Source organism: Apium graveolens, chromosome 8 (assembly GCF_009905375.1).
Source record: "Apium graveolens cultivar Ventura chromosome 8, ASM990537v1, whole genome shotgun sequence".
In the NCBI taxonomy this organism is placed as follows: Eukaryota; Viridiplantae; Streptophyta; class Magnoliopsida; order Apiales; family Apiaceae; genus Apium; species Apium graveolens.
The window spans coordinates 112639577-112659839 of NC_133654.1; positions in this window are offsets into that span (position 1 = coordinate 112639577).

The following is a 20263-nucleotide window of genomic DNA, read 5'->3' on the forward strand; positions in this document are numbered from 1 at the left end:
CCCCAGAGGAAATAATTAAAGGGGAATTCAGCTAATGTTGATAAATAACTAAGTGAAATATGTTAAACCTATAGGTTTAATGTAATTAACTAAGGAAAATACGTTGTATTACCTTACTTTATTACTTGCAATGATTACATATATATGCAATACATGAAAAGCAAACTAGTAGCTAAAAACATGACTTCTTGATAACTAATGATCCTTAAACTACACTTATTCAAACGTTAACAAAAACAGACTCATAAAAGATCTTCATGACTATCTTGACTGTTTCTAGCAGCTAGACACAGACTTGCAGATCAGCCCAAAACAAACAAAAGCAAAACCGAATAAAACTACTCTTCTTTGGTAAGAAGTAATTGATGCCCGTTGTTCTTAGACTGTCATCGCAATCGCTCATCATGTGCCTTTAGGGAGCCCACTGTCTCCTCGATTGTCATCTCATCAACATTCCCAAATTGCTCTATTGTGGAAGCAATTTGGAAAAACTTAGGAGGTACAGCCCTGAGTTACTTCTTTACTACATATGAATCAACCACTCTCTCCCCAAGTGCTCGTATATTGTCACCAGTCCATTCATCTTTAAACATAAGTCGTCCAGTGAGTCATTATCCTTCATATTCATTGATTCAAACTCGGCTTTAATAGTTTGAATCCTCTCCTTCTTAACTCATGCAAATTCATGGCAGAGTACTTTCACTGCTTCCCAAGCTTCCTTCACGATTTTCTTTTTGGCCAATATCAACAGAATGACTTTAAGGACACCTTGATAAAATGTTTTCAGGGCTATCTTATCCGTCTTTTCTTCCAACAAAGTCTTTGACCCCTCCGGATCAATGGCTGCACAAACACCATGGGCCTGCATGTACACTCTCATCTTCATAGCCCACAGTGAATAACCCTTCAGACTTATCGTACCATCCTTGCATTTTCCAATATCTGTCAACGTCATTCTGGGCATGATCTTTGGCATGCACGAGCTCACTTGTAGCTCTAATACCAGATTATTGATAAATAACTAAATGAACTATGTTAAACCTATAGGTTTAATGTAATCAACTGAGGAAAATATGTTGTATTACCTTATTTTTTTACTTGTAATGATTACATATCTATGCAATACATTAAAAGCAAACTAGCAGCTAAAAACCAGGACATCTTGATAACTAATGATCCTAAAACTACTCTTATTCAAACGTTAACAAAAACAGACTCCTAAAAGATCTCCATGACTGGCTTGACTATTTCTAGCAACTAGACACAGACTTGTAGATCAACGCAAAACAAACAAATACAAAACCCAATGAAACCAAACCAACTATTTAGAATAAAGGCCCAACAGCTATGGGTGGGTACTGATACCCAAATCCCAGTCCCCGCCCATATCTCCGAATTTTGTATATTAATTTTTTTTGAATATTCGCCAAGTCAGAGAAGACAAAATTTTAATTATTTTAATATGTAAGTTTTTTATTCTCATGAATTCTCTAACATAAACTTTCCTCCTTTGAAAAACATTTTCCTGGTAAGTAAAGGAAAAAATCTTTGTATATATAAAAGATTTCAAAAATCCTTACTTAACATTTTCGTAGAAAATTTTTACCAGATCTGAAATAAATATTACAAAAAATTTTAAAATAAAAATATTTTTACACCATGAAACATTAAGTCGGGTAAAACTTCCCAACTTAAATATAAATTTTTCTATCCATACAAAAATAGTTGAAATAATTGAATGTAATATCATTCCGTTATGTCAACTATTTTTTAAAAATATTAGTAAAAAATAATTTACATGACACGTATAGATCAAATACATAAGCTAATATAATCTATAATATATAATAACTATAATAACTTGAATGGGGTATAAATTGTAGTTTGGTTAACCCCTCATTTTGGTTATCTATTCCATCATGACCGTCAGATATTTTTCATTAAATAATGAGAGCCGTTACATTCATATACTAAAAAAATACACTCTACAAGTTCTCAGGTTGAGATCTAGTAAAGAACAATATTAATATTATTATTTATAAATGTACATATAAGTTTTCAAGTTCGAATCACGTTAACATCAATCATTTATATTATCTTTCATAAAGGTACATATAAGTTTTCAGGTTCGAATCTCACCAACATTTATATTATCATTTATATTTATATTATTATTTATGAATAATATCTCATCAATCATATATTATTGATACTATTTGAATTTAACTTGAAATTATACACAATGAAAGTATAATTATATAATCATAATTGAGTATTTAATTATTTATATAGAACTTTAATAAAATTATATAAAATAGAATTGAAAATATATGAATATTAACCAATACGCGTGCATGGCACGCGTGGTATGCTAGTATGAATAACATTAGAATATGATATACCAAGTTGTAAAAAAATATAGATTCTAAAATTGAATATCTCATACACAAAGTTATAAAGGAAATATATTGTAGAATTACAAATACACCATGGAAGTAAATGTGTATAAAAAACTAGTAAAATAACAGTTTCTAATTTAAAAGCTGGAAAGTTATTAATTCCACACACAAATAGTTTGAAAAAATTGTTGAATGATGTATAAATTAATTTTTTCATTAAAATATCTCTTTCTTTTGCGAATTATTAATGATGTAGCTAAAACTTCCTTACATAGAAACTTGTATTATCGTGCCATAAGGATTGGAGCTCCAAGACCTTCACTACAGCTTTGTCAGGATCTACATGTAATCTTGGAATTTAAATATGAAGAAGTGTTATATTTTAATGAATGAAAAATTGGGGATATTGAAAGAAATCTATCAAGATTGAATTAAGCCCTCATTTATTAACATTGGGTCAAAGAAATGAAGAATAGATCTTAAAATTTAAAAAAAGAAGAAACATTCAATTTCGATTTCCATGCATGACAAGTTGGATAGATATTCAAAGAAATATATCAACATTGAATTAAACCTCATTTTTCAACATTTACTCAGGAAGCAATCTTAATGGACCTAGAAGACTTGTAATTTGTTATTTAGTAAAGATTATATCTAAGTGATATATAAACTAAATAAAAGAAGTGTTATCACTTAATAAAAAAATTTAGAAGTGTGTATCTTAGAAAAAAATATCTTGAGAGAAAAACTAAAAAAGCAGCTATGAAATTATTTTTGTAATTTACACATTATTTAAAAAATAAACCATGTAAAATTAATTTTTAACTATTGTATTCTATTTTAATTTAGCTATTTCATTTCCTGTTAAAAATATTAAAATGTCTTGATTTATATTCAATCCCATTGATTGTTAGAGAATAACACACAATTATATTTATAAATATTTAATTAAGCAATACAACTTTTATATAATAGTAGAATTAGGTATAAACATGTACAAAAAAATTCTATAATGGTATTAACATCTTTTTGGATAGAATTAAGTGTATAATAGCGAAAATATTATGTCTACTGAATAACAAATTGCATCGTCTACTATATTCAACAAAGATAAAATAAGTCTTTTTTTGAGAATAAAATAGTGTAAATTAAAGTTGTTTGGATTTAAAAATATTTTATAAGGAGATTAAACGATATGAAATTTGAAGTTTTTGGCTATATATTAATTATGCCCTAAATATTTAGATAAATTCATTTTTATATAGCCTTGTTGAAGATTATATCGAATTTTGAGTAATTAAATTAATATTATTTTACTATTAAATAATATATATATATATATATTAAAAATTGGTCTAGTTAAAAATTAGTTTATTTTTTTAATGGTGATGTAATCATACCGAAGTTTTATTTATTGTCATATTAAAAATATTATTTTTTAGAAAATTGAAATTATTTATTATAAAAAATTATAGAAACAATTTTGTAATTAAAAATTTAATCACAATTGAAAATACAATAAGAATTAAATATATATTTAATGTCAAAGAAAATCAATAAAATGGCTATCAAGTTATCTTTTAACCATTGTATATTTTAAATTTATAAAAGTTTCATCTATTTTTTATATATTTTTAATTTATAAAAATATAAATAGGCAGGAAGTCTTGATTCACTTACGATCTTTAGTGTTGTCTCCTAAGGGTTTAGAGAAAATATAAAATCTATGAAATACTCTAGCAAATGTCCAAACTCTATTAAAAATAACATCCATTGGTGATAACACAGTTCCTCTAGTTTCTCTAGCTCGGTTGGCCCTTGTTGGCTGCCTATAGCCTGACTCCTCTCCATATCCCTCCTTAACCTTAGGATTTCTGCCTGATGGGCACGTATACTTTTCTCCAAAGTCTGGGATGCCACTCCCTGAATGGCGACTGACCGCATTACTGAGTTGCGAGGTGTTAAGTGTCGAGCGAACTCCTATACTAGCATACCCAAAAGATTTCAGGACTGCTACCCCGGCCCTAGCCGGGACTTCTAAAATTATTTGAAAAAAAATCTTAATACAAGCATAATTAGGAAATGATTACATTTTTCAAACTACTATTTAAACTCCAAAATGTAATACGATGTCATGTGACTCTATCAGCTTCTGTCAAGTCAATATCAACTACTATCTTGGTGATCATCCGTTGAAGTTTTATTGATGTTATCCATTGACACTATATTAGTGTCATCCGTTGAAGCTTTATTGATAGCATTCATTGATAACTTTATCTGATATCCGTTGAAGGCCTCTAGACTAGCTTATCCGTTGAGGGCATATTGAGTTATTTGTTTGAAGTTTGTAAAGTCATCCGTTGAAGTTTGTACAAAGGTAGCACTAGCGGATGAAACAGTCAATAATTGTTACATTTGGGGTAACGTATCACAAACATGGTCAAATGTAACACTAGGTAAATGTTATGGATTAAAAACTAAGGTATATTAATTGTTGTACTTACTATTAGGGTTCGTGAGCTTCGAGACGTGATTTGACTACTCTTATGTCTCGTGACTCGATTTGCCTTAACAAGATGACTACGTACCTTGCTGATTGCCAAGGATCAAGTCAAAAAACTTAGTTCTGATTGGTGGCGGTGAGACCCCTTATATAGATATTTAAAGTCCTTGAATTGGACTAGATCTAGGAGACTTGGTGGGCAAGTCTCATAATTAGAATGGACTTTGAAGTCCTAGGAAGTAGGAAACTGATTCCTTATCCTATAGGGTCCCTTGAAGGCTAATCTAGAAGGATTTATATCCTCACTAGGACTCATCTTAACAGCTGATTTATCCCTTAATTACAAAATTAATTAATATTCATGGTTTTGGGCCCTTTCAAATGGGCCTAACTTTCAGCCCAATTCTGATATAATTAATACTCAGGACTTATTTTATTCCTATCATTTTCCCCCAACTTCTGGAAACCGTAAAAAGATTTCGTAGAAGTTAAGTTCATTTGTTCCCTTACAGGGTATTGTTTTTGCGTAAAGTGTGGAGCGACCTACACAATTACAACGATTTGCCTTAATCCTACTACTTAAGAGTTTATCTTAATCTCGAGGAATTTTCCCTTAATTTCTTGTATTTCCCTTAATTTCCAGGAATTTTCCCTTAATTTCTGGGATTTTTTCCTAAATTTCGGGATTTTTCCTTAATTTCTGGGATTTTTTCCTAAATTTCGGGGAATTTTCCTTAATTTCCATGATTTTTCCCTTAATTTCTAGGAATTTATTCCCAATTTTCAGAATTTGTCCTTGATTTCTGGACTTATTCTTAATTTTCAGGAATTATTCCTAATTTTCCAAAAATATTCATAATTTTTAGGAAAATTTTAAGGAATTTCCTTAATTTCTGAAATTTTTATGATTTTTTTCAGGAATTTCCCCTTTTTCTGCTTTTTTTTAAAATACTCCCCATTTTTTGACCAGGAATCCTATTCGACCAGGTCCTTTCAGGCAGAAGTTTTCGAGCAGGATTCCTGGCCGAATTTTGATCAGGATTTTATCCATATTTTTTCTTCCAATTCGACCAAGATCTTGTCCTTTTCGATCAGGATTTTTTGTTTTTGACTGAATTACGCCCCTACATAGTCCTAGTCGACAGCTATTTCCATTAAAAGTATTCGACAAGGATTCCTAACCCTTTCGGTCAGGATTTCTTTTGTTTTTCTGACCGAATTCAGCCCTCCTTTTGATTCTGGTCGTGGTCTTTTTTGACAAAGAGTATTCGATCAGGAATATAACATAAATCCTGATCGAATTAGGTCAAGGATTTTCTCGTATATATTTTGTTTTTAAATAATTTCTTGGAGCCAGGATTTTTTGGGCTTCTAAATGGGCCTTAGTACATGAGCCTGATTTTATCCCATCCTTTAGCCATAGCTGGGCCTTAATTCTGGTTTTTCTAACCAATTGGGCTTCCTTCCTTTTTCATTTTCTTTTAAAGACCTTGAGTTTGGGCTCTAAGCTGGGCTTCTTGCATTCTTTAGGCCCAAAGATTTGAGTTTATTGTATTTTCTTATTTGGGCTCTTACACTGGGCTTTCATAATCCCAGGACTAGTAAGATTTGGGCTGGGCCTTTATTCTTAAGCCCAAATTGCAGAATTTTCTGGAATTTCTGAAGTATTATCCATTCTTATTAAATTTGCTTCCAGTTATTTCTGGATTCTTCCAGAATTCCAAAATATATATTTAAACCAAGTTCTTAATTAGATTCTTCCTAACATCCTCTATAACATTCCAGATTCTTCTGATTTTTGGGCCCAAATGGGCTTTTTTCAGGCCCAATTAGCCTTCCTATAGGCTATATAAGAGTGAGGTGGGAGTGCGATCTCCTCACACTTCTCATTTCATTATTCCTTACTCCTCAAAATCCCCTCTCCTCTCTCAACACTCCTCCTCTTAGGAATTTTCCGGAGGTCTTTCTAGCCTTTTCCGGCCTTCCTCTCCTTCTAAGGTTTCAAGCTTTCTTCTATATCCACCAATGGTAGACAAGAATTCTGAGAGAGCTGCTAAGATTTCCTCTGCTTTGAAACGAGGTAACGATATCGAAATCCGCTCTTCTTGTTGGGAACCACGGACTTAGGGTGTTACTACGTTTTACGATAAAGATTACGAAGAGAGGATTACCTTGTTAATGGTTGATTCCACGCTCTTCTATTGTATTCCCAAATTCCCTTGAGCGAAGTGTGGCCTCCGTCTTCTCAAGTTATCCTCTCTTCCTGCTCCATGGTGGCTATAATATGTTTTCACACAATTGTCAAGCAAGAAGGGAATAAGAATATATATAGGCTACAATAGGGACCATGGATAATTAGGTTGGGCCTTCTAATTACATCTTGAGCCTAGCCCAATGTAATTAAATATTAATTCAATCCACTAAAGAATTAATATTTGCACTACCTTTCCTAATACCGTAATATAATTAATTCGGTTCCAATATTATTTGCTTATTAAATTCCCCATGTTTAAAATATCATATGTCCATTAATTAAATAAATTACTAATAATTTATTTAATTAATTTCTTTTATCATTGATCATCCACTCAACCTTTATTTAATTATGCCAGAATAAATTCCACCTGCAGGGTTTCACATAATTAAATCTTTTTGGGCTTTCAAGGGGACATCATTAACCCGAATATTATCAGGACATGGATTCCTTCAATAAATAATATCCACCATGTATATAATTCCATCACCCAAAATATAATGATATAATTCAAAAGAATTATTTGATATATAAATCAAAGCATGTAAATAATATACACGTGTCAATTACTATTTCCGGATTAAGAACCTAAGCATTAATAATAACATAGAATCTTAGTTCTCCTTCTAAATCAGTATTTAGGGAACAATTCTAATTTTGATCCTGTTCAATATACACAAAGTATACTAGTATTATTTATTAGTCAATATAAACTAATCTAAATAATACTACAGTCATGCCAGTGGATTGTCCAACACCACCTGTGCTGTGAACCTTATTATATTATATAACCGTATTTAACAATCTAATATTCTGTATCCCATTTTATACTAGATTGTTCACAATATATAATATTAGATAACATGTAAACATTCAAATGATTCTCAAATAAACTGGCCAGAAATAAATGTACATACTTCAAATAAATATTTTCAATATACACTAACACTTCTTACATGTCATTACTAGATATGATTAACACAAGAGAGGATAAGTACCCCTCTAATGCACATCTTGATTCATTTGACTATTGTAACGCATGGCATAAAATAGATTTTAATAAAATGAACGAACTTTATAACGTTCATCCTCCCCTTGGGCTAGTTCCTGTTAGTGGTGGTGATCGTACTTGTCACTAGAAACCAGATACTCTTTTTATTTACATAGATGCCCTTAAAATAAACGTACGGTGCAACAAATAAACGTACCCATATCTAGAATAATCATCAATGAAAGTGACGAAATATTCATAACCACCTCTTGCTTGGATATTCATGGGTCCACATAAATCAGAGTGAACCAATTCTAACAGTTGTTTGGCTCTATTCCCTTTTGCCTTGAAAGGCCTATTAGTCATTTTACCTTCCAAGCAGGATTCACAAACTGGAAATGGCTCCACTGCCAATGAGCTTAAAGGCCCGTCTACTACCAGTCTTTGAATCCTCCTCAAGTTAATATGACCTAATCTCAAGTGCCAAAGATATGTTTGGTTCAAACTAGAAGGTTCCTTTCTTTTAGTAGAGTTAGAAGATGTGTTGTTCAATTCCCTAAATTGCAGTTGCAGTGCAGGTTGACTAGGATTAATTATATACAAATTGTCTTGCAATGTACCAGAACATATAATTCGTTTATTCATCATAATAGAAACATTACGATCCAAACAAACATTATAACCATCCAAAGCAAGTTTAGAAACCAAAATTAAATTCCTTCTAAAAGAAGGTACATAAAGACAATTGTTCAAAACCAAAATCCTATCAGAACCAAAAGATAAATGAATAACTCCCATTGCAACTACTGCTACTTTCGTAGCATCTCCCATGAACACGTATATCTCACCATCTCTAAGCATTCTGAATAGTTGGAACCCCTGCATAGAATTACAAACATGATCAGTGGCTCCTGTATCTACACACCAAGTGCTCGTAGATATAGCCGCTATAAATGTTTCTGTAACTAGAGAAAGAGACATACCAGTATTGTTTGTCTTCTTAGGAAGAGGACAATCCTGTTTCCAGTGACCTGACTGTTTGTTATCGAAGCACTTTCCCTTAGGCTTTTTCACACCACCCTGAACTCCCACTGCCTTCACAGCTTTCTGTGTCTGAGCCTTTTTCTTCTTCTTAATACCTTTCGGCTTAGAGGAAGAACCTTTCTCAGCCACATTCACTTGAACACTCTGCCGAAATAATCCTTCAGCTGCCTGAAGTTCTGTCAGCAGTTCCGCGAGACTATACTGCCTCTTGTTCATGTTGTAATTCAAGCGGAACTACTCAAAACTCTTGGACAAGCTCATAAGGATAATGTCAATCTGGGTTTCCCCGTCAAGTTCAGCACCAAGGATCTCTATCTCATTCAGATGCGATATCATCTTGAGAACATGATCCCTTACAGGTGTGCCTTCATCCATCTGAGTGTTCATTAAAGCCTTCATGGCTACTTGCCTAGCAGCCCTATTCTGATCTCCAAAAAGTTCCTTGAGATTAAAGAGCATATTTGAAGCAGTGGCCATAGACTGATGCTGATGCTGCAAAACACCCGATATTGCTGCCAGAATGTAACATCGCGACATCTTATCAGCCTTAATCCACCGTTTATAATACTCTTTCTCATCTTCAGGAGCATCAGCAACAGGCTGTTCAGGCTTGGATTCATAAGTGCAAAACTTGTACTCATCAACAGTCAACACAATGTCCAAATTTCGTTTCCATTCAATATAGTTAGGTCCAGTAAGTTTGTTATCCTTAAGTATGGTGAATAGTGGATTAAAGCCCATTTTATCCTGAGAATCATGCATAAAAACATCACATAAATAAGGGTGCATTAATTATTAAGATCTAAATTATTAAAATTTAATGCACTAACATCTAAACACCATAAGCTTCTGGTACGCCACGATGTGTGACATGTATACCACCTAATTTTGTTTAAATGTTACTTCGGTCCTATTACTAAACAATATGCCACGTTGGGGTGGACTATATTATTTTTCATAGCTAAGTGTATACCATCATCAAATCTTAAATTATTCGAAATCTATGGAACTTGGTACGCCACGATGGGTGGCGTGTATACCTTCCAATATTCGTAATTTTCCTTGAATAGAATTCTTCAATTCAATATTCATCAATGGTTTAATTTCCAGGTAGTGGAGGAGTCACATCGGTCTCGCTTAAAACCCACAGCCTTACAAGTTCGATGAACCCGTTTTTGACAAAATCGCCCCAAATCAGAAATAAAGAAAATCCGTATTTATTCCTTTCAAAATTTATTAATTTAAGAAGTTTGTTCTAGTAATTTCTATAACATTCTAGACAACATAAATTACATGCCACGATGGGTGACATATATATAATTTATATTCGTCTTTATGTTAAATTACCTACAACCAATAATGGACACCATGTGATTTAATTTCATATTAATTCCCTCTCCCACTTAGAATTTTTTTTATTAAAATTCAGGAATTTTAAAATTAAATGGGGCCCTATGTTGTTATAATTATGTCTAATCATGCATTCAAAATACACACATAATTCTAGCAACATATAACATTTAATTAAAGCAATAAATAAAATTTATGTCCATGTCGTCCTAATGAAGTTAAACATGCAATTTTAAAAGAATTACACACATAATTAATGACACACATAATCAATAAATTAAAGCAATAATTAAAATTTAATGGAAAAAATTAAAATAAATTTTCTACTATTATGGCCCTTGAAACAAAATCCAGCTCTCAAAAAAAAATCTGCCCCAAGCGCGCCCCGACGCCCCCAGCAGCCCCAGCAGCCCCAGCAGCCCCAACAGTCCCAGCTGCCGCAGCGGCCCCAGCAGCCCCAGCTGCCGCAGTGGCCGCAGCGCGTGCGCCTGTTGCTTTTCTGTGAGTTTTGTTTTGATTTTGTTCGATCCAAACATCAACAGCAGCCCCTTGTAATCGCACAGCGGAACAAAAAACTGCTGAAACAATTACAAAAAAAATAGATCTAATGCAAAACTAATTTTGTAAAATCTATTCTAAAACGATCAACCCTCGTGTAAATTACAACCACGATTAAACCACGTGGAAACCAAAACAAAAATTAACCACGATTAAACCACGTGGGATCCAAACACATAATTAAAATATACATGGCCATAATAGTGGATTAACAACCTGCATCAAAACCAATACAAGCAAAACACTATATACACGCATATATAATTATGACATGGACATTATATCATAAAACGTAGAAACCATTACCAGGCTCTTGATACCAACTGTTGGGAACCACGGACTTAGGGTGTTACTACGTTTTACGATAAAGATTACGAAAAGAGGATTACCTTGTTAATGGTTGATTCCACGCTCTTTTATTGTATTCCCAAATTCCCTTGAGCGAAGTGTGGCCTCCGTCTTCTCAAGTTATCCTCTCTTCTTGCTCCTTGGTGGCTACAATATATTTTCACACAATTGCCAAGCAAGAAGAGAATAAGAATATATATAGGCTACAATAGGGACCATGGATAATTAGGTTAGGCCTTCTTATTACATCTTGAGCCTAGCCCAATGTAATTAAATATTAATTCAATCCACTAAAGAATTAATATTTGCACTACCTTTCCTAATACCGTAATATAATTAATTCAGTTCCAAAATTATTTGCTTATTAAATTCCCCATGTTTAAAATATCATATGTCCATTAATTAAATAAATTACTGATAATTTATTTAATTAATATCTTTTATCATTGATCATCCACTCAACCTTTATTTAATTATGCCAGAATAAATTCCACCTGCAGGGTTTCACATAATTAAATCTTTTTGAGTTTTCAAGGGGACATCATTAACCCGAATATTATCAGGACATGGATTCCTTCAATAAATACTATCCACCATGTATATAATTCCATCACCCAAAATATAATGATATAATTTAAAAGAATTATTTCATATATAAATCAAAGCATGTAAATAATATACACGTGTCAATTACTATTTCCGGATTAAGAACCTAAGCATTAATAATAACATAGAATCTTAGTTCTCCTTCTTAATCAGTATTAAGGGAACAATTCTAAATTTGATCCTGTTCAATATACACAAAGTATACTAGTATTATTTATTAGTCAATATAAACTAATCTAAATAATACTACAGCCATACCAGTGGATTGTCCAACACCACCTGTGCTGTGAACCTTATTATATTATATAACCGTATTTAACAATCTAATATTCTGTATCCCATTTGATACTAGATTGTTCACAATATATAATATTAGACAACATGTAAACATTCAAATGATTCTCAAATAAACTGGCCAGAAATAAATGTACATACTTCAAATAAATATTTTCAGTATACACTAACACTTCTTACATGTCATTACTAGATATGATTAACACAAGAGGGGATAAGTACCCCTCTAATGCATATCTTGATTCATTTGACTATTGTAACGCATGGCATATTATAGATTTTAATAAAATGAACGAACTTTATAACGTTCGTCCTCCCCTTGGGCTAGTTCCTGTTAGTGGTGGTGATCGTACTTGCCACTAGAAACCAGATACTCTTTTTATTTACATAGATGCCCTTAATGTTGGGCTTCCTTTTCACGACTTTATCCCCCACTTGCTAGCAGACTTACAAATCAACCCCTGTCAGCTTCCTCTAAATGCTTGGAGGAACATTTTATGCTTTATAGTCTCCTATCTTAGGGAAGGTTTTCCTTTGTTAGTAGAAGTTTTTAGGAAAATCTTCCAGTGTTATAACAGTTTTCAATGTCTTTGTGGTTGGGTCTACAGTAAATAAAGGCTCAAGTGTAAACACATTTTTAATAGTGCTTCCATTTTCGGCAATAACCAACATTGGAGGAGTAGTTTTGTCGGGTTAAGGTGGGAGAATGGGGACTGGGGCACCCTCTTCAGATCTTCCTTCGGGAAGGTTAGCGATGGTAGCCTCAAATCCATTCACCTAACCCCTGAGGAGACTGCGATTTATAATGAGCTCATTCGGGATGATAGTGCCACTCCTTTTTGGACTCTTTTAGAGGAGTTTTCCCTCATCCAAGTGGGGCTCTCCTAAGTTTCTCCTCAGGGTATTTTTCTTTCCTTCTTGTTTTTACTTTCTTCCATACATTATTGACACCACTTATTTTTGTTTTTCTATTATTTTTGCAGCTTCTAAGGAAATTATTGAGGATAACGTGCATGTTGTTGAGGAAATTGTGAGGATGAAGAAGGCTCTGCTTGCGGGACTGAACACCCGGGGAAAGGCTACGGAGCCTAGCTTCTTAAGGAAGTACAAGGAGCCTATGGTGGAGGCTCCTTCTGAGGGTACTGAAGCCCAAAATGCTCCTATTTTTGCTTCTGCTCCTGTCTCTTCTGCCACTGATGCTTTCCAGCCTCTTTGGGGATTTTGCCAAGGTGATACTGTGGTTGGATCCACAAAGCATGTCTGGGATTGGTCTTATCACAGTGTAACCCCCAAGGACTTCACTAATGTTGTGCCTGCCCCAGACTTGGAGAGGATAAAGCTCATGGGAGCTCATTCCTTGGCCTCGGTACGACCCTTTCTTAAAATTTTGCTCTCTTTTTACTTATAGCATTCACTTTCCTTATATCTTTGTTTATTTTTTCATTTCAGTCTAACACCTACTTCCAAGGCACTGTGAGGCAAGCTGAATCATGAAAGAGGGCCTCAGAAAAGGCTGACAATGCCCTCTGGAAGCAGCAGAGGAAGTACGATTCTTTGCAGAGAAAGTTAAAGCGTAAGGAGGAGGAGCTCGGAGAGTCTAATGCTGAGCTGGTTGTGCTGGACTGAGAAGGACAAGGCGATGGACAACTATTTGGACTCAGAGGAGTTCACTCAGTCTATGAGAGTGAGGGATTACTCGGTGTTCCCTGGGTTTTTTAGGACTGGCTGGGACAAGGCCATTGGAACCGTGAATGAGGCTTGTCCCGACATCAACCCAGCTGACTACATCTGCCCTGATGACGCGGCTTTACTACAGAGGTTTCGCACCTGAGTGGTTGTCTCGGACCGTGCTCCTCAGGCCCAACTTCTTCCTCATCCCGAGTCATCTTCTCGGCCCTCAGCCGATCATATCTCTTCTTCCTCCGAGACCACTGAGACATCCAATGAGAGTGGCAGAGACGATGATATGGATATCGAGGGCACCTCTGCCCCTTAGAGCTTTTCTAGCCCTGCGTGGCTTATTTATTTTACTTTGTCTTTGAGAATTTATTTATTAGACTTTGTATTGCTTATTTGAACTAGTCTTATTTATCGAACTTTATGCTTTTATCTCATGCACTTAGTTTACTTGCCATGTCATAGGGATTTATTAAACATATTTCGGAATCTTTCTAAATTTCATAAACTGTTGGGATTCATCCCTTACATGGGTCTTAATAAACTTCAAACTTAAAATATAAAACTAAAACATGTAATTATAAGCAAGCAAAGCTTCAAGGTTCTTTTCAACTTACTTGCCATCTTGACAAGTGAGAATCGTGCTCAACCATTTTACATATAGTAAATCTTCAGGTTTTGTGCATGACAGGTCCTTGGGACTTCAAAATCATCCACAATCTCCAGCTTGTATGTTCCTCTTCCTTGACCACTTTTGCCCTTGTATGGCCCTTCCTAATTAGGGGAAAGTTTTCCTTTATGCCCAACACCGAAAGCTTCCACCTTCCTCAGAACCAAGTCACCTTGCTTGAATAATCTTTCCTTAACCCTTAGGTTGTAGTAGAACCAAGCCTTTTTCTGATATTCCACTATCTTCGCATGTGCCTCATCTTGTACTTCAATAATTAGATCCAGGGCTAATCTTTACCCTTCCTGGGAGACGAATGTGATATCTGCAATGGAAAAACCACCTCTGCCCCATATGCTAACATGAAGGGAGTTGCTCCAGTTGTGACTCTACAAGTAGTCCTATAGGCCCATAGTATTGGGAATATTTCATCCACCCAGTTATTCGTCGACTTCTCGATCCTTTTCTTTAGTCCATCCAGGATTATTCGATTTACCACTTCCGCTTGCCCATTGGCTTATGGGTGAGCTACGTAGGTAAATCACATCTCAATCTCATTCTCCTCACAATACTTCTTGAATTCCTCATTGTTGAACTGTGTTCCATTATCGGTAACTAGGATACGAGGAATTCCATATCGGCACATGATGTTTTCCCATAGGAATTGTGCAATCTGCTTAGTTGTGATCTTGGCCAAAGGCTTGGCTTTAATCCACTTAGTAAAATAATCAATGGCTACAATCAGGAACTTCCTTTGTGCCATTGCCATTGGGAAAGGCCCAAGTATATCCATTCCCCACATGGCAAAGGGGGGAGAGTTGATGGAAGTCAACATCTCGGGGGGTTGTCGAACAATAGGTGCATGTTTCTGACAACGATCACACTTCTTAACATACTCTTTGGCATCAGCCATCATCTTTGGCCAATAGAAGCCTAAACGGGTTATCTTATGAGCCAGCGCTCTGCCCCCCAAGTGTTTCCCACAGACACCTTCATGTACATCCTCAAGACCCAAGCGTGCCTCACCGGGTCTGAGACATCTTATAAGTAAGGAACTACATAAGATCTTTTGTACAATATCCCATCGATCAAGGAGTATCTCAGTGCTCGAATAGCCAACTTCTGTGCTTCAGTCACGTCATTTGGCAGCCAACCAGTTTGAATATGGGCCTTAATGGGATCTATACATGACATCCCCAGCCCTATAGGAGCTAGAAGCTTAACAGCAATACTTCGTGTCTTTAAAATATGGAAGTATACGCTTCCTGAACTTTCCTCTATCTCAGATGAAGCAAACTTTGACAATGCATCCGCCTTAGAATTTTCCTCCCTTGGAATGTGCTCAACATGACACTCATCGAATTGAGTCATCACAACTCTTACTAGGCAGAAATACTTCGCCATCGTATCATCCCTTGCCTCACACTCTCCCTTCACCTGGGATATGACCAACTTCAAGTCTCACAGACCTTCAAGTTCTTGACTCTCAGTGTCCCTGCTAGGCCGAGGCCAGCTATCAGAGTTTCATATTCTGCTTCATTATTTGTGGTTGGAAAGTCTAACTTCATAGCATATTCAATCAAGAACCCATCAGGACTTTGTAAAACTAGCCCTACTCAACTTGAATTTTTTTTTGATGTTCCATCAAAATAGAGAACCCAATATCCCTTCTCCTTAACATCCTTTTCTTTGCCTCCTTTATCAACTTATGTGTCTTAAGGTATAGTGTCTTCCTGCACCCCGACATCTTGGTTGGCTAAGGTACATTCCACCACAAAGTCAGCCAATGTCTGGGCTTTTATTGCCATTCCTGGCTTGTACTTGATGTCAAATTCTCCCAACTCTATTGCCCACTTAATCAACCTCCCACTAGCCTTGTGACAATGAATAATATTTCTCAAGGGCTGATTTGTTAGCACCTTAATGTGTTGAGCCTGAAAGTAAGGACGCAACTTTCTTGAAGCCATTACCAAGGCTAAAGCAAACTTCTTAATAGTTGAATAATTCAACTCATCCCCATGCAGAATTTTGCTCATATAGTATACGGGTTTCTGAACTTTAAATTCCTCTTTAACCAATACAGCACTCAAGGCATTTTCTGAAGTGGCCAGGTACAAGTATAAAATTTCATTCAGAGCTGGCTTGGCCAACAATGGGGCCAGGGCCATATATTTCTTTAATTCTTCGAATGCCTTCTAGCTTTCCTCAGTCCATACGAAATCCTTAACTTTCTTCAAGGACTTAAGAGCTTTTGAACATCTTTGATAGTTTTCAGTGGCTCCATGTCCAGGATTGCCTTTATTTTATCGGGATTGGCCTCAAATCCTCTTTTGGAGACAATCAGTCCCAAAAACTTTCCAGATCCCACTTCGAAAGCACACTTTGCAGGATTTAACATCATCTTGTTGTATCTCAGGACCTCAAAAGCTTCCCTCAAATGGGTTATATGGTCAGTCTTTACTAGACTTTTGACTAACATGTCATCGACATAAACTTCCATGGTCTTACCAATCAGATCCTTGAAAATCTTATTTACCAACCTTTGAAGGGTGGCTCCTGCATTCTTGAGACCAAATGCCATAACAAGATAACAATAAACACCACACTACAAGAAATTTATAGTCAGACAACGGTTGACAGACAATGGTTAAAAAAAACCGTCGTCCTAAAAAATCAAACAACGGTGAATTGATTTTACAGAAAAAACAGTTGTGTGAGCTCCAAAACAAATAACGGATATTCAACTTTTTCAAACTGTTGTACAAGTTGTATCCTCTCATCGAGTCGAACAACGGTTTTTTAAATATAGTCTTATAGTTGATCTTTCACACGACGATTACAAACCGTTGTTACTATGTTAACGTATAGGGATATAAGACAACGGTTTTGACATTTTATTGTGTAATTCAGACAACGGTTTTTCAAAAAGGTTGTCCTCTAAACCATCAAACAACGGAATGAAAATAGTTGTCTAAGGAATTTCAGTGGGTACCACATATTGAGGTGGCAGCACGTGATAGGTGGTAAATCATTCACAAGGATTGTTGAGGTGGCGAAATAAGAGCCCTTCTTTGATATGAGATTTGATATGGGCCGTTAGATCGAAAAATAGCTGATATTCTTATACAACGGTTTTCTATTAAAACAAAAGTGTTGTCTTAATTGGTCTCATGCAAGCTTTTAGATATTATGTTGTGTAATTCACACAACAGTTTTTAGAAGGGTTGTCTTAGATACTTTCATACAACGGAATAAAACAGTTATCTGAAATAATTATTTTATAATTTCGATGGGCACATCTGATGAGCTGGCACCCGATGATAGGTTGTAAACATTTTACTCGGATTTCTGAAGTGTCGGAATGACAACCCTTGATTGAAATGAGATTAGATTGAAAAAAGAGATATGCTTCCACAACGGTTTTATAATAAAAAAAGCGTTGTGTTAGTTTATCTTTACACAATGGTGTTTCAAGGAAACCAGTATAAAAGTATTACTGTATAAAATGAGATTCCCGGTTAACAAGTTAAATTTTTAAATGATTTTTTCGATGATCCAACCCTACCGATGTTAAGATATATCAATTTTAGTCATATGAAAAAATTATCAAAAATTTAAAATTCATCTTGCCTGTCAGGATTAGAAAAATTCAGTAAAAGTACCACTCCCGACAACGAGACTCGTTCCAGATTTACAAGATTAATTTTTAAAATGATTTTTTCGACGATCCAACCGTACAGATGTTAAGATATATCAATTTTAGTCATATGAAAAAATATTAACAAATTTTAAATTCATCTTGCATGTCAGGATTAGAAATATCCTTTAAAAGTACCACGTACTCCCGACAACGAGACTCGTTCCAGATTTACAAGATTAATTTTTAAAATGATTTTTTCGATAATCCAACTGTACGGATGTTAAGTTATATCAATTTTAGTCATATGAAAAAATTATTAAAAAATTTGAAATTAATCTTGCAGGCCAGGATAAGAAAAATCTAGTAAAAGTACCACTCCCGACAAGGAGACTCGTTCCCGATTTACAAGATTAATTTTTAATATGATTTTTTTGACGATCCAACCGTATGGATGTTAAGATATATTAATTTTACTCATATCAAAAAATTATTAAAAAATTTGAAATTTATCTTGCCTGTCAAGATTAGAAAAATCCAGTAAAAGTACCACCCCCGACAACGAGACGCGTTCCCGATTTACAAGATAAATTTTTAAAATGATTTTTTCGGCGATCCAACCGTACAGATGTCAAGATATATCAATTTTAGTCATTTGAAAAAAATATTTAAAAATTTGAAATTCATCTTGCATGTCAAGATTAGAAAGTAAAAGTACCACTCCCGACAACGAGACGCGTTCCCGATTTACAAGATTAATTTTTAAAATGATTTTTTCGACGATCCAAAAGTACGGATGTTAAGATATATAAATTTTAGTCATATAAAAAAATTATTAAAAAATTTGAAATTCATCTTGCATGTCACGATTAGAAAAATCCAGTAAAGTACCACTCCCGACAACGAGATTCGTTCCTGATTTACAAGATTAATTTTAAAAATGACTTTTTCAACGATCCAACCATACGGATGTTAAGTTATATCAATTTTAGTCATATATTTTTCTAAAAAAATTTGAAATTCATCTTGCATGTGAGGAATTGAAAAATCCAGTAAAAGTAACACTCCCGACAACGAGACTCGTTCCTGATTTACAAGATTAATTTTTTAAATGATATTTTCAACGATCCAACCATATGGATTTTAAAATATATCAATTTTTTTCATATTAAAAAAATATTAAAAATTTTGAAATTCATCTTGCATGTCAGGATTAGAAAAATCCAGTAAAAGTACTACTCCCGACAACGAGACTCGTTCCCGATTTACAAGATTAATTTTTAAAATGATATTTTCGACGATCTAACCATACGTATGTTAAGATATATAAATTTTATTCATATAAAAAAATATTAAAAAATTTGAAATTCATCTTGCATGTCAAGATTAGAAAAATCTTGTAAAAGTACCACTCCCAACAACGAGACTCGTTCCCGATTTACAAGATTATTTTAAAAATTATTTTTTCGACTATCCAACCATACAGATGTTAATATATATTAATTTTATTCACATATAAAAAAATTATTAAAAAATTTGAAATTCATCTTGCATGTCAGGATTAGAAAAATCCAGTAAAGTACCACTCCCGACAACGAGACTCGTTCCAGATTTACAAGATTAATTTTAAAAATGACTTTTTCAACGATCCAACGATACAAATGTTAAGTTATATCAATTTTAGTTATATATTTTTCTAAAAATATTTGAAATTCATCTTGCATGTTAGAAATTGAAAAATCCAGTAAAAGTAACACTCCTGACAACGAGACTCGTTCCTGATTTACAAGATTAATTTTTAAAATGATATATTCGACGATCCAACCATACAGATGTTAAAATATATCAATTTTTTCATATTAAAAAATTATTAAAAATTTTGAAATTCATCTTGCATGTCAGGATTAGAAAAATCCAGTAAAAGTACTGCTCCCG